The following is a 14,340-nucleotide window of genomic DNA, read 5'->3' as shown; positions in this document are numbered from 1 at the left end:
TAGATAAAGTAAATAAACAGAAACTGCTCCCGTTGGCGGAAGGGTCGAGAACCAAAGGATACAGATTTACGGTGGTTGACAAAAGAACCAAAGGCGACATGAGGAAAAACGTTTTAAATCAGCGAGTAGTTATAATCTGGAATGCATCGCCTGAAAGGGTGGTGGAAGCAGATTTAATCGTGACTTTCTAAAAGGAATTGGATAAGTATTTGAAGGAAAATTATTTGCGGGTCTGCAGAGAAAGAACGGGGGAATGGGACAAACTGGATTGCTCTTAAAGAGAGCCGGGGCAGGCTGAATGGGCTGAATGGCCTCCTTCTGTGCAGCAACGATTCTATGAGTGTATGATTCCATCTCTCTCAAGCTTCATTTCAAATTCTGCTAACTTGATATTCAGGCTTATTTTCTATACTTTTATCTCTCTATCTCTCCCTGTCTCTGTCCCGCTCTGTTTTCCCCTGATGGACTTCTCAGGCTTCCTTGAACGGCCAAAGCTCATCGAACCTGCGACACCAGCAGAGAACGGTAAAGATCGAAAGAATGAGACGGTAGGAAAAGCAAAGGACCAACCCAGATGATGAATTCGTAGCCAATGTCCACATATTGATGTCGCTTCGTCCTCATAGTGAAATCATCAGTACTTTTAGTCCAGTATAAAAACAAAGTCTTGTATTTATAAAGCGCTTTTCACGACATCAAGACCTCCCAAAGCGCTTTACAGCCAATGAAGTATTTTTGAAGTGTAGTCACTGTTATACTTGTGGTAGAGTGGATAATCTGCGGATGCCGAGACAGACAACAATGTAGCTTTCGAGCAATTAATTCTGCAAAGTCTCACTTGATATTACAACTCGCACATTCGAAACGAATGTGGTAAAGAGATGCTAATATTGTTGATATGAAATAGTTAATGTACGTCTTCACATTGCCGTACATCGGAATAGAAAAAGTGATAGGATGGACAGAATGGTGGCCGATCGGCTGTGGGTGGCACAGAATTCTGCATTGGTTGCACCCCTCTGTTATCAGTGGCTCGTTGATCTTGGGGTATGATTCTCGCTTTGGGGATTTGCTGATTGTTATGTGAGAGATCCCGGACGAGCCCTGCGATGTTACCATTTTTCGTTCAAAATCACTAATTGGCTTCTCACGTCTTGTCAGCGGTGTAGTCGGCAGGATTGTCTTAATTCCAGTGCATGGAGGAGAGAATGCAGAGGTTCTGTCGACGACAACACACATGGAGAAAGGAAAATGTCTCAAGATGGTGTTCAGATTGAAGCTGAACGGAAACGTCTCCCAATTCACGTGACCTGATGAATGGAGAATGAAAATGCTCCTCCAAGGGGCAGTGATCGAACCCGGGCCTCCCGCGTAGAAAGCAAGAAGTTTATCACTGAAATAACAATTCCCACACAGCAGCCGGCGGCACGTGTGCAGTTGGAAACCTGTCTGAAATAACATACAGTCTCAGAGTTCTCCTGTGATAACTTTCCTCATTCTGATCTGCAGCCGTGTCGGATTTGTCGCTTGCAGCTGCGATGACCCAATGATGAAGGTGTTAGACTTGCAATGTGATTTTCCAACCCAGCTTCGACGCAACACACGTGGAGAAAGGAAAATGTCTCAAAATAGTGCGCAGATTGAAGCTGAGCGCGATTGTCGCACAATTCACGCGATCTTGTGAATGGAGAATGAAAATAATCCTGAATTCAAACCCCGGTTTCCCACGTGATAAACGAGAATTCTATCACTGAGACAGCAAAGTCAGCACATTAACAAGCTCAAAGTTTCCAGTTGGAAACCTGTCTGAGAGAACCAAGTTTTCACAGATCTCGTGTGATAACCCTACGTATTCTGATTTACAGCCGTGCATCACAAATGCTTGCAGCTGCGATGGCCGAGTGGTTAAGGCGTTGGACTTAAAATCCAATGGGGTTTCCCTGCATAGTTTCGAATCCTGTTCGCAGCGCTAGTTTTTAAAGTTTCTTCAATAATCAAAGACATCTGAAATGGAACGAACGGACCTTGTTCGCTCCCTCAGAGAGGTGCTCCATCGCCAACGACGCTTTTTACTCGGAGCCCAATGATCTCTTGCAAAATTGCAAGACACGTGAAGGAATCTCTCCCAAGCTCCAACCTAAATTCTGTTCGTTCGCAGAACTTCACATTTATCCTGTTTGTTTCCATACTTTAATCTCTCCCTGTCTCTGTTTCTTGACTCTCTGTGTTTTCTCCTGATGGACTTCTCAGGCTTCCTTGAACGGCCTTCGATGAAAGAACCTGCAACACCGACAGAGAAGGGTAAAAATGGAAAGACTGCGACGGGAGGAGAAGCAAAGGTGCAACCCAGCTGATTAATTTCGTAGCTAATGTCCACACATTTATGTCTCTTCGCCCTCACAGTGCAAAATCAGCAATTTGAGTACAGTGCACATTTGGTAGAGTGTAAATATGCGGATGTTGAGACCGACAATCGAACCGTTGCCGTGGTGATGAAAGCGCCGAATGCTAAACACTGGACCACAAGGAAACGCTGAAAATTCTTTGCTGCCAACAAGCAGATCAACGCGGCCTTTCCCACTTGCCCCTTTGTAATTCAGGTCATTTTCCTGCCAGACAAGTTGCTCGCACAAAATTGCATTTTCTGTTCAAACTACTATCGCGACAGAAGGTGATGTTCAGGCAATGACAGCACCAAGTGCAACTAGGCATGTACATGAAATGGAAAGTGAGGTAAAATACTCCCACAAGCTGCTGATGGACATGTTTCCATTTCCAAAATTCACGCTCCCAATCAATGCAGCTCCTGGGATAACTGCAAGGCCACGCAGGTCCATCGTGAATCTTTTGAAGCAACTGGCAGTTTAAAGTGGCATCTCCTGCTGCTTCTGTGGGGAGTGAGGGAGAGACACTGTCGGTACCTGCGTAGTAAATATACTGGGGCTGTAAGATATTCTATATTATTCATATTTGACGACAAGAATATCCGCAGTCAAAAGCTGAAAAGAAGGGAGAGATAAGAGGCCTGAGAATAAACACAGAGCTGAATGAATCACGGAAGAGTGAAAGAAAAATAAATGTAATCATTTCCACTTTGTCTCGTGCGCAATCTTGGGAGCTCCCTGATGGACTGGTGGTTAAAATTCAGTGCTCCCACCGCCGCGTGGTTCGATCCCCGGTCAGGAAATCAAGTTTAGCAAGAGTTATGAACTTAATAAATTAATTACTTGAAGATAATTAAACACTGTTCATAGCTGAATGACTGTTTTAATCGTCATTAATCAACCGATAACTTTCTATTTCAGAATGAAGGAGATACTGACGTGGTTAACGAGAGACAGTCAAAATTTTAATAAGATTTTTGTGCTTTGATGTGATGAAATTTCTTCATTTTATAGACTGCATCTTAAGAGTGGGATTAAACACTCAGTGCAGTCGTTGTTCAATTTAAAATTAACTGGCAATTGTCGCCGTTTATCACAGGAACGCCGTAACTGGTTCTCCGATCAAGATGAAAGTAATGCAACGAGGAACATCTGATACAACACGAAAGGCATCGGGCTATGACAAAAATCCCCACCGTTTTGCTTTTCCAAAATAAACGGTGTGAAATTTATTCTCTGAACATAGGAACAGTCTGGTCTCGCTCACTACAGAAATCTCCATGTCACAGCGAACCAGCTCTCCTGCAGCTGGTGCGGCCTCCCTTCGGGCCTTTCGGGGGCTTGTCTGTCAAGGAGAATTGTAATTAGCGTGAAGCCAATGTCCCATTCCTTTATATGATTCATGTGCCTGATTCCCGACCGCAGGGTAAATGGTGGAATATCAGCCCTGCTCAGCTAGCAATGATTCCGGTACATTTTCTGGATTCCAAAACATGCGTTGAAACTCTGGAACTTTGAGGCGATGAATCCTGAGGATAAAATAAAATAAGGGCTCGAACCATCAAACTTTCACGCTAACGCATAACACCACCGAGAACAGGTGAAGAGATCACCTGCTAAACCAATAATTCACTGGGCTAAACTTTGAGATTGCAGCGACCAATATAACAACGGTATGCAGTCAGTCCAAAATGAATGATTGAAGCTTGTTGGAGTGAAAATCCAACAAGCCAGTCTTCACTCTTAAACCAGCAACTATAAAGAAAAACACGCCGCACAAATACTCGATTTCAGTGCGGTGACACTGGGCCAGAGTAAAGTTCAGTTAATATGATTAGCGAGTGGTTGGAGGGTGGATTTGGAACTCCTGACCGATTGCACCACGCATTTTCCAGATCTGCTTTGAGCACCAATCCCTCCACTTCATCACTTAGAGGGACAATTCGATTCTCTGTTTCTTTTCCCTGACGATTGATGAAATTTTACAAATTGGAAGCGATCATTATCAAAGCTAAACACGCGACCGACATGATCACAGATGCAAAGCGGCCACACTCTGCTTCAGTGAGATGAAAGTTAAGAGCGATTTCACGGTCGAATGCAATGGCTAACAAAATTCATTCAACGAAAGTTCAGGTCGTTGAGATGCCTTTAAAGTCCTGATTGTTTCCATTGAACTTCTTCCAAAAGCGTTTGACATTCACGTGGGACGATTTGGGGACGTTATTTCCTTTTATGCAAAAGTTTCAACTGCAGTTCAAGATCAAAATTCCTGGGACCACAGTTGTTCACAAATTGTCTGTGCCGGGACCACTGCTGTTCACAATTTATCGGTGCTGGGACCATTTTTGTTCACAATTTATCGGTGCTGGGACCACTGTTGTTCACAATTTATCGGTGCTGGGACCATTTTTGTTCACAATTTATCGGTGCTGGGACCACTGTTGTTCACAATTTATCGGCGCTGGGACCACTGTTCTTCCCAATTTACCAGTAGTGCGACCACTGTTGTTCACAATTTATCAGTGGTGTGACCACTGTTGTTCACAATTTATCGGTGCTGGTACCACGGTTGTTCACAATTTATCGGTGCTGGTACCACGGTTGTTCACAATTTATCGGTGCTGGGACCACTGTTGTTCACAATTTATCGGTGCTGGGACCATTTTTGTTCACAATTTATCGGTGCTGGTACCACGGTTGTTCACAATTTATCGGTGCTGGTACCACGGTTGTTCACAATTTATCGGTGCGGGGACCACTGTTGTTCAAAATTTACATTCATGATTTGGACACGGGAATCGGAAGTACAATTTCAAGATTTAGGGACAACTAATTGCGAGCTGTCGTTAATACAAAGGAAAAATCCGAAAAATAAAGGAAGACATTAGTAAATTTACAGAATGGGCGTGTAAATGGCAAATCAATTACAATATTTATTGTACACTCCCTTGCCTTTTTGCCCCCCCCCCCACTAAATGCATTACCTCATACTTCTTCAGATTGAATTGCATTTGCCACTTTTCTATCCACCTGTCCGCTCTATGGATATCTTCCTGCAGTCTACAGCTTTCCTCCTCACTATCAACCACGAGAACAATTTTTGTATCATCTGCAAATTTCTTCATCATGCCCCCTACATTTAAGTCTAAATCAATGATCTGTACCACGAAAAACAGGGACCTGGTAGGAAGCCGCATGGAACCCCACTCGAAACAGCCTTCCAGTCACAAAAGCACCCGTCGACCACAACCGCTTGCTTCCTGCCACTCAGCCAATTTTGGATTCAACTTGCCAATGTCCCTTGGATCCAATGGGCTTTTACATTTTTGACCAATCTGCCCTGTTGGACTTTGCCAAAAGCCTCGCTAAAATCCATGTAGACTACATCAATCGCGATACCCTCATCGATCCTCCTTGATACCTCCTCAAATAATTTAATTCAAACGACCATCACTTAACAAATCCACCCTGACTGTCCTTGATTAATCCGTACCTTTCTAAATGACGATTCATACTTTCCCTCTGAATTGTGCTCAATAATTTACCCACCATCGAGTTTAGGCTGACTGGCCTGTATTTACTCGATCGATCCCTTTCTCCCTTTTCAAACAATGGTACAACATTAGCAATCCTCCAATCCTCCAGCACGACAACTTTTGCCAGGGTGGATTTGAAAATGATGGTCAGAGCCTCCGCTATTTCCTTCCTTGTTTCTGTTAACGTCCTGGGATGTATTTCACCTGGGCCTGGAGATTCAGGTGGAGAGATTTGAGGACTTATTTTTCCTCTTTGCAAACGTTTGTGCCGCAGGTCAAGATCACAAGTCTCAGCCCAAATTAGGACGACTTCCGGCTTTGAACGTCAAATTGTAAATTGTACCCCGACACCGACGAACCCAGAACGTGTTCTTAAATTACCGTGTCACAGACACGTTCTTTGAAAGGTCTGTCTGTCCGATGAAAGGGCGGTTTTGAGCAGTCATTCTGATTTCCGTTTCCTCCTGAAACCTGAATCAAGGCAAATCCCATTGCGTAATTTTGTCGCTGAATTCCACAAATTTGGTGTAAATAATAGATTAAGCAAGGCACTGCTGGGAGTTGAACCCAGAATCTCCTGTTTACAAGACAGTTACTTTAACCAACTAAGCCACAGCGCCCATTGATGAAAGCGTGGTCTCACCTCCTCTCACTAATATCTGTCAGCGACACTTCAATGTTGGGGGTTCAGGCCGTTTTATCTTTGTCCATTTCGCTTGTCCGTTTACCTGTGCATTCCGTTATTGACAGCATTTCTCGCTGTGTTTATCTTTGTGTATCCATCAGTGCGTTGATACACAGATGATTATGTGTGATTGTATTTGTTACATTAAATCAATTCGGGGTTCAGGCAATTCTCGCTCTGACATTGGAGAACTATTGAGCCGAACTTTACAGCGAAGTGTTGTTTATTGTGGTTCTGAAACTAAAAAAATCCGAAGAGGACGAAAAAGGGAAAAGGAGAAAAACTTGTGAGGGAAAATGAGGACAACTCTCAAGGTTTTCACAAGTATATTAAGAGAAAGAAGGGAGGCTTGGAGTAATGTGGGCCGCTTAATGACAGATGGAGGTGAAATTGTAATTGAAAATCAGGAAATGGCAGAGTTGCTAAATTTTTACTTTGCATCGATCGTCACAGAAATGGATGAGGCTAATACAGCAGAGACACGAGGAAAACTGTTAATAAATCAAGGAGATTCTTATCAGTAAAATAATGGCAATGAAGAAAATAATTAGGCTGAAGATAGACAAATCTCCAGGACCTGATGGTGACCATCCCAGGGATTAAAAGGAACAGGTGAGGAAATTGTACATGCTCTAGTCATGATCGATCAAAACTCTCTTGAGTTAGGAATTGTTATTTAATGAAGAGCATCTTGATTGGAGCCTTCTGTTTGAGAAAGATCTCGTGATAATTGAGAGAACGAAAATGAAGCTGTTTGGCAGGAGCGCTGATGCTGTCGGTTGTTCGCTGCTCTCGTGTTGCACAATTGTTAAGCGTGCGTTACTTATTTATAGCAGTATGGGCTCCTGAAATGACCAGGTTGTGAGTTCGAGCGTCTTCTAAAACAATCAAACCTTTTACTCCGAACATTTTGAATGGAGATCAAGGTACAACTGGTATGTTCCATAACGCATCCACTTCATAGTGTTCCCATGTGGGCTCTTGGGTTCCTCTGGTCTACCGTCTTGCAATAGGAGGTGCCAGTTTACTTGTTCATTGGGTGAGAGGGGGCTTTTAGCGGCAGCTCATATGGCAAAGGGGCCGGTACGAGTTCTCTAAATCTAAAGAACCAAACAAACAATTCTTCTTTTCGTTAAGCCGAAATTCATCGGTTGGAAGTTTTATATGGGGAAAATTTGGAAGGGAAATATTCTGCCTGGTGTCACTGTGTAACGGGTGAAATTATTCAGCTTACAGATGTTAATACGCTGAAAGGTCGAGAGGCCTTTTCCAACTCCCGTGTGGGACAAGTTCAGCTTTTGAGCCACTGGGTAAAGTGTTATTTTAATTGGTGCAAACGAATGACAAGACATTTGGCACAAACAAGAAGAATTGTAAACTCACGAGTTCACTGTCCATGTTTCTTACATCATGTTCAACAGGAACAAGGATTCTCCTCAACATGTTACTGAGAATTTTATCCCATGAATATGTACGATGGGAGCTTATGTAGTATCGAGCCTGGGTAGCTCAGTCGGTAGAGCATCAGATTTTGAAAGTAGGCAGTGAGCTGAAGGTCCAGCGTTTAACTCCCTGTCCAGGCTCCAAATTTCGGAACAGCTGGCAAGTTGTGTCTTTGCAGCGGGACCTGCGATGTGTTGTCAAACTTCGATAGTATCTTGTTTCCCATGGATGGGCAGTAATGCGCTCTCTGAGGCGGTTCACGATCAAGATTTCAACTTTCACAAAATAATTTACCGTATTAGTTCACTGTATTAATTTCTCAAAACTCATTAAGCTCTGTAAAAAAGACGAATACTTGTTCAAATTGCCATTAATGAACCAGTAACTTTCTGTTTCCGGCTGAAAGAAATGCTAACTTTTTTATGCGCTCATTCACCAGGCGGAATTTAGGGAGTTCAGAGGGGAAGTGAAAAAGGAAATGAGAGGCACAGAGAAATATGACTATAGACTGACGTCCAACTTAAAAGTGAATCCAAAAGTCTTCTGCAGGCATGTAAACATTAAACTGGTAATAAGGGGAGGGGCGAGGCCGATTAGGCCCGATCAAGGAGATCTACTCATGGAGGCAGAGGGGATGGCCAAGGTACCAAATGAGGACTTTGCATCTGTCTTTACCAAGAAGATGCTGCCAGAGTCTCAGCAAAGGAAGTTATAGTTGAGATACTAGATGGTCTAAAAATTGATAAAGAAGAGGCACTTGAACGGTTGGCTGTACTTAAAGTAGATAAGCCACGCGGTCCGGATGGGATGCATGCGAATTTGCTGAGGGAAGTAAGGGTGGAAATTGCGGAGGTACTGGCCATAATCTACCAACATCCTTAGATATATGGGTGGTGCCAGAGGACTGGAGAATTGCAGAGGTTACACTCTTGTTCAAAAAAGTGTGAACAGATAAACCCAGCAGTTTAACCTCAGTGGTGGGAATCTTTTAGAAACAATAATCGTGGACAGAATTAACAGTGACTTGGACGAGGGTGGTTTGATTAGGGAAAGCCAGCACGGATTTATTAAAGGCAAATCGTGCTTAACTAACCTGTAAGAGTTTTTTGATGAGGTAACAGGGAGGATAGATGAGGACAATTCAGTTAATGTGGTGTATATGGACTTTCAAAAGGTGTTTGATTAAGTGCCGCATGGTCGGCTTATCATCAAGATTGCGGCCCATGGAATAAAGGGGGCAGTAACAACATGAATGCAGAATTGACTAAGGGCAGGAAACAGAGATTACTGGTGAACGGTTGTTTTTCGAACTGGAGAGAAGTGTGCAGTGGCGTTCCCCATGGATCAGTGCTGGGACCACTGCTTTTCTTGATATATATTAATGACTTGGACTTGAGTGCACAGAGCACAATTTCAAAATTTGCAGATGGAACAAACCTTGGAAGGGTCGTAAACAGTGGTAAGGATAGTGATGGACTTCAAAGGATATAGATAGGCTGGTGGCATGGGCGGAGACGTGACAGATGAAATTTAACGCAGAAAAATGCGAAGTGATACATTTCGTTTGGAAGAACGAGGAGAGGCAATATAAACACCAGGGTACAAATGTAAAAAAGGTACAGGAACAAAGAGGGGTTTATGTGTACAAATCGTTGAATGTGGCAGGGCAAGTTGAGAAAGCGGTTAAAAAGCAAAAGGGATCCTGGGCTTTATAAAGAGATGTATAGAGGACAAGAGTACAAAAGTATAGAAGTCAGGATGAAACTTTATAACACACTGGTTCGAACACAACTGAAGTATTGTTTCCGGTTCGGGACACCGCACTTCAGGAAAGATGTGAAGGCCTTGGAGGGGGTGCAGAAAAATATTACTAGCATAATTCCAGGGATGAGGGACTTTAGTTACGTGGATAGACTGGAGAATCTGAGGTTGTTCTCCTTGCAACAGAGACGGTTTTGTAGAGATTTAATGGAGGTGTTCAAAATCATGAAGGGTCGGGACAGAGGAGATTGAGAGAAACTGTTCGCATGGGCGGAAAGGTCAAGCACCAGAGGACAGAGATTTAAGGTGATTGGCAAAACAACCAAAGGTGACATGAGGAAAAACTTTTCTACACAGCGAGTGGTTCGGATCTGGAATGCACTGCCCGAGGGTGTGATAGAGGCCGATTCAATCATGGCCATCAAAGGGGAGCTGGATAAGTACTTGAAAGGGAAAAAATGCAGTGCTTCGGGGAAATGGTTCTAGCTGGATTGCTCTTGCGGAGAGCTAGCACGGACTCGATGGCCGAATGATCTCTTTCCGTGCTGTAACCTTTCCGTGATTCAACTCTATGTGTAGGAGGCAATACAAAGGGAACAGAGCGTGCCACAAATCGACACAACTCTGAGTATCCTCCCGAGCAATGTCGTTTCAGAGCAACTAATTCTGAAACGTCTGACTTGATAACTCAAGTCGTACACTCGAAACCAATTTGGTAAAGGGAGACTAATATTGGTGATTGGAAATAGTTGGTGCACAACTTGATATTGCTGTGCACCCGAATAGAAAACGAGATTGGATGGACAGAAGTGGTCTGAAAGGATGGTCGATCGGCTGTGGGACGCAACGAACTTTTTCACGAGCTGCACAGCTAAATTAATAGCGGCTCGTTGGTCTAGGGGTATGATTCTCGCTTAGGGAGTTTCATTGAGTAATATGCGAGAGGTCCCGGGTTCTCCTTTTAGTGAGAAGTCACCAGTTGGCTTCTCACATCTTTTCAGTTTTGCTGTTGGGAGAACTGAATTTTATCCAGAGGATGTTTGAGCTCCAGTGGACTGAATGTCGAAGTTTCGTCGGCGCAACACACATGAAGCTAATAAAATGTCTCAAGATGATGAGGAGATTGAAACTGAATTTTAATTTTTCCCAATTCAGGCGGATATTAGATGACGGGATAGAAAGCCACATATCCAAGTTTGCCGATGACACCAAGATGGGCAGCATTGTAAGCAGTGCAGATGAAAGCATAAAATTACAGAGAGGCATTAATATAATATAATAGGTCTGGCCCAAAAGTTAAAATTCTAAATTGGGGAAAGGCCAATTTTGATGGTATTAGAGAGGAACTTTCAGAAGTTGATTGGGAGAGTCTGTTGGCATGCAAAGGGACGTCTGGTAAGTGGGAGGCTTTCAAAAGTGTGTTAACCAGGGTTCAGGGTAAGCACATTCCATATAAAGTGAAGGGCAAGGCTGGTAGAAGTAGGGAACCTTGGATGACTCGGGAGATTGAGGCACTAGTCAAAAAGAAGAAGGAGGCATATGACATGCATAGGCAGCGGGGATCAAATGGATCCCTTGAAGAGTATAGAGATTGCCGGAGTAGAGTTAAGAGAGAAATCAGGAGGGCAAAAAGGGGATGTGAGATTGCTTTGGCAGATCAGGCAAAGGTGAATCCAAAGAGCTTCTAGAAATACATAAAGGGCAAAAGGGTAACTAGGGAGAGAGTAGGGCCTCTTAAGGATCAACAAGGTCATCTAAGTGCGGAACCACAAGAGATGGGTGAGATCCTGAATGAATATTTCACATCGGTATTTACAGTTGAGAAAGGCATGGATGTTAGGGAACTTGGGGAAATAAATAGTGATGTCTTGAGGAGTGTACATATTACAGAGAGGGAGGTGCTGGAAGTCTTAACGCGCATCAAGGTAGATAAATCTCCGGGACCTGATGAAATGTATCCCAGGACGTTATGGGAGGTTAGGGAGGAAATTGCGGGTCCCCTAGCAGAGATATTTGAATCATCCACCGCTACAGGTGAGGTGCCTGAAGATTGGAGGGTAGCAAATGTTGTGCCTTTGTTTAAGAAGGGCGGCAGGGAAAAGCCTGGGAACTACAGACCAGTGAGCCTGACATCTGTAGTGGGTAAGTTGTTAGAGGGTATTCTGAGGGACAGGATCTACAGGCATTTGGAGAGGCAGCGACTAATTAGGAACAGTCAGCATGGTTTTGTGAGAGGAAAATCATGTCTCACGAATTTGATTGAGTTTTTTGAAGGGGTAACCAAGAAGATAGATGAGGGCTGTGCAGTAGACGTGGTCTACATGGACTTTAGCAAAGCATTTGACAAGGTACCGCATGGTAGGTTGTTACATAAGGTTAAATCTCATGGGATCCAAGGTGAGGTAGCCAATTGGATACAAAATTGGCTTGACGACAGAAGACAGAGGGTGGTTGTCGAGGGTTGTTTTTCAAACTGGATGCCTGTGTCCAGCGGTGTGCCTCAGGGATCGGTGCTGGGTCCGCTGTTATTTGTTATTTATATTAATGATTTGGATGAGAATTTAGGAGGCATGGTTAGTAAGTTTGCAGATGACACCAAGATTGGTGGTATTGTGGACAGTGAAGAAGGTTATCGAGGATTGCAACGGGATCTTGATAAATTGGGCCAGTGGGCCGATGAATGGCAGATGGAGTTTAATTTAGATAAATGTGAGGTGATGCATTTTGGTAGATCGAATCGGGCCAGGACCTACTCCGTTAATGGTAGGGCGTTGGGGGGAGTTATAGAACAAAGAAATCTGGGAGTACAGATTCATAGCTCCTTGAAAGTGGAGTCACAGGTGGATAGGGTGGTGAAGAAGGCATTCAGCATGCATGGTTTCATTGGTCAGAACTTTGAATGCAGGAGTTGGGATGTCTTGTTGAAGTTGTACAGGGCATTGGTGAGGCCACACTTGGAGTACTGTGTACAGTTCTGGTCACCCTATTATAGAAAGGATATTATTAAACTAGAAAGAGTGCAGAAAAGATTTACTAGGATGCTACCGGGACTTGATGGTTTGACTTACAGGGAGAGGTTAGACAGACTGGGACTTTTTTCCCTGGAGAGTAGGAGGTTAAGGGGTGATCTTATAGAAGTCTATAAAATAATGAGGGGCATAGATAAGGTCGATAGTCAAAATCTTTTCCCAAAGGTAGGGGAGTCTATAACGAGGGGGCACAGATTTAAGGTGAGAGAGGAGAGATACAAAAGGATCCAGAGGGGCAATTTTTTCACTCAAAGGGTGGTGAGTGTCTGGAACGAGCTGCCAGAGGCAGTAGTAGAGGCGGGTACAATTTTGTCTTTCAAAAAGCATTTGGACAGTTACATGGGTAAGATGGGTATCGAGGGATATGGGCCAAGTGCAGGCAATTGGGACTAGCTTAGTGGTATAAACTGGGCGACATGGACATGTTGGGCCGAAGGGCCTGTTTCCATGTTGTAACTTCTATGATTCTATGATTCTATGAGTATTCGAACTCACTCAACTTGCGCCTTGTAGATGGTTGAACGGCTTTAGGGAATTCGAAGGTGAGTCACTTGGCGCAGAATATCCAGCCTCTGTGGCTGGTCCAGTTATGTTTCTGGTTAATGGTGACCACCAGTATGTTGATGGTGGGGGATTCGGCGGTGTTAATACCGAATCCCCACAGAAGAGATTTACTGTAAAGATTCCAGGGATGAGGGGCATAAGTTTCATGGAAAGATTGGAGAAGCTGGGGTTGTTCTGCTTGGAACAGAGACGGTTACGAGGAGATTTAATGGAGGTATTCAAAATCATGAAGGATCGAGACAGATTAGATAGAGAGAAACTGTTCCTATCAAAAACCAAAGAACATAGATTTAAGGTGTTTGGCAAAAGAACCAAAGGTGACATGAGGAAAACCTTTTCTGCACAGCGAGTGTTTAGGATCTGGAATACACTGCCCGAGGGGGTGGTGGAGGCAGATTCAATCATGGTCTTCAATAAGGAACTGGATAAGTATTTGAAACGAAAGAAAATACAGGGCTTCACGGAAAGGGTGGGGGAGTGGGTCTGTCTGGATTGCACTGGCAGATTGTCGGCACGGACTCGATGTGCCGAATGGCCTCTTTTCGTGCTGTGACCTTTCTATGATTCTATTCTATGTGTCGGGGGCGATGCAAAGCGACCGGAGCGTGACGTAAATCGACCTGCTCATGTCCATTCCCTGATAATAAATCCTAGTGTGATGTAAAGAAGAAATTCATAATTATGTTACATATCTTTTATATTATACTGACTATAAGAGGTACTCGGTTCACCAGGGCGCCATTGTGCACTTTGATTGATACTTCACCGAGATCACACCTTACAGTCCCAACACCTCCGTCCAAGAAACAGTTGGGTGGCAATCCAGACTTTGCTGAATTTTACAAACAGGTGTAAACCAGCAATGCGGAAAAACACTTCTTATTAAAGAAGGGTTTTTGGTGTGGCGGCCAAAATGAAAAACTCGACAAATTCTG

At 43.7% G+C, this 14,340-nt stretch overlaps 2 non-coding genes across 2 annotated transcripts; one reads left to right on the top strand and one right to left on the bottom strand.

The window, feature by feature from the left end:
• The first annotated feature begins 1,887 nt into the window (after positions 1-1,887).
• Positions 1,888-1,969, top strand: trnal-uaa (transfer RNA leucine (anticodon UAA)). Its single transcript has one exon. It is a non-coding gene; the product is annotated as a tRNA-Leu (tRNA).
• A 4,500-nt stretch (positions 1,970-6,469) lies between these two features.
• trnat-ugu (transfer RNA threonine (anticodon UGU)) lies at positions 6,470-6,543 on the bottom strand. Its single transcript has one exon. It is a non-coding gene; the product is annotated as a tRNA-Thr (tRNA).
• Positions 6,544-14,340: the final 7,797 nt, after the last annotated feature.

This window comes from Heptranchias perlo, chromosome 20, assembly GCF_035084215.1.
Source record: "Heptranchias perlo isolate sHepPer1 chromosome 20, sHepPer1.hap1, whole genome shotgun sequence".
In the NCBI taxonomy this organism is placed as follows: domain Eukaryota; kingdom Metazoa; phylum Chordata; class Chondrichthyes; order Hexanchiformes; family Hexanchidae; genus Heptranchias; species Heptranchias perlo.
The sequence above is the reverse complement of the archived record's forward strand: the minus strand, read 5'-3'. Positions and strand labels throughout refer to the sequence as shown.